The 1,512-nt window shown below is 35.7% G+C and overlaps 1 non-coding gene across 1 annotated transcript; it reads right to left on the minus strand.

The window, feature by feature from the left end:
- Window positions 1-290: 290 nt before the first annotated feature.
- On the minus strand, window positions 291-374 carry LOC121236288. Its single transcript, XR_005934721.1, has one exon. It is a non-coding gene; the product is annotated as a small nucleolar RNA snoR118 (small nucleolar RNA).
- Window positions 375-1,512: the final 1,138 nt, after the last annotated feature.

Consider the following 1,512-nt stretch of genomic DNA (forward strand, 5'->3'; position numbering starts at 1 on the left):
CTCACTAACAAAATGCCGCTATTTGCATTGCAGGTGGCAAGAAGCTTTGGAGTTGTTCTATCATTTGCTTGGCTTGAGAGTCTACCAAGAGATAATCTCCTTGGATGTACTTCCTCTTAAAGACATTGAAAAGTTTTTCATTTCCTTTCTTTTTTCCTCAACGACTAGAAAGTTTTCTTTCCTGAAGTTGTATTCGTGGATTACAGAGAGGTGTAGAGAAGCTTATAGAGAGCAAGTATGCCATTAACAAAGCTTTTCACTTCTTCTAGTTAAGCACAATAATTCCAAATGGGTTAGATATAGCTTTCTAGGCTGCATTTCCATCAATAATCCAGTAAAAAAAACTACTCCCTAGTACATATATCATCATTCACTACACACCCCAAATGAAACCCTAGAAACCCATTGTAGAACTAAACCAATACTTCAAAACAAAGAGGAAAGACAACTTTTGCAAGACATGGGTGTGAGGGTCTTACCTAATGCAAAAGGGGACAAACCATTTGTGGAGTTGAAGGAAAGGCAAAGACGAGAAGCATATATAATTCTAACACTTCCATTTGTGGACAAACCCCAAATTATATATTCTACGCTGCCATCCATGTCGAGTATATAATTCTGACGCTTCTCCCTCCATTGCTCTCTTTGGAGCCACCTAGCGCTTCGTCCCTTCATAAAAGTCCTGGCAAAGATCCATGGTGTCAAGGGTGTCAACCATATGGCAACACCCAAGGTTTGAGTTAGGATAGGCGTGCAATGTTCGCTAGGATGTGCATATGTAAGTAAAAGTTTAACGGTTTACATCAGAAAGATAAAGGTTTAGTTTGAAGACTAAATGACATAGTACTAAAAATGTAAAAGAAACCATGATCTCATTCACACGATACCCATAAGTCACATTACTCCTCAAATGTTTATACAAATAACTAGTTGTTTAATTTGTAACTCCAAAATAAAGCCTACCAAAAACGTATGGTCGCCTACCTATTAGTTACAAACGCAGCTTCCACGATCGAAAAATCCTACAACAAGAAACGGGCCTACTCGCCTATTGCTCGGGCGAGTAGCACAAAGGCTATCCCAAGTGCAGGAGGGTGTCGCGTGATAATTAGGAACAAATTCTTAGATCGTCTCCTCAGGGAAAGTTAATTAAAATCAAACTCGTTTAAAATGGTGAAAATATTCACAAAGAGAAAATAAAAATGATGGTATGTGCAATGGATGGAAGAGTGCAACAAGAATGAAAAGGGCACTAGTCATGGACTAGATTCATATTTTTAGATTTTTTAGTGTCGAAATGAAATGTAAAAGACTAACAAATTGAAATTAACAATCAAAGAATCAACTAAACTAAACAATCTTAATTAATCTGAAAATTAAACAATAAAGCTGAAATTATTTAAGTCCTAATTAAACTTTAATCAATCTAATATGCAATGGAACTAAGAGATTAATAAATTTAAGCTAAGAATTAAATTAGATTAAAAAGTAATTGACAAAATACGAACTGAA

Source organism: Juglans microcarpa x Juglans regia, chromosome 6D, assembly GCF_004785595.1.
Source record: "Juglans microcarpa x Juglans regia isolate MS1-56 chromosome 6D, Jm3101_v1.0, whole genome shotgun sequence".
Classification (NCBI taxonomy): Eukaryota; Viridiplantae; Streptophyta; class Magnoliopsida; order Fagales; family Juglandaceae; genus Juglans; species Juglans microcarpa x Juglans regia.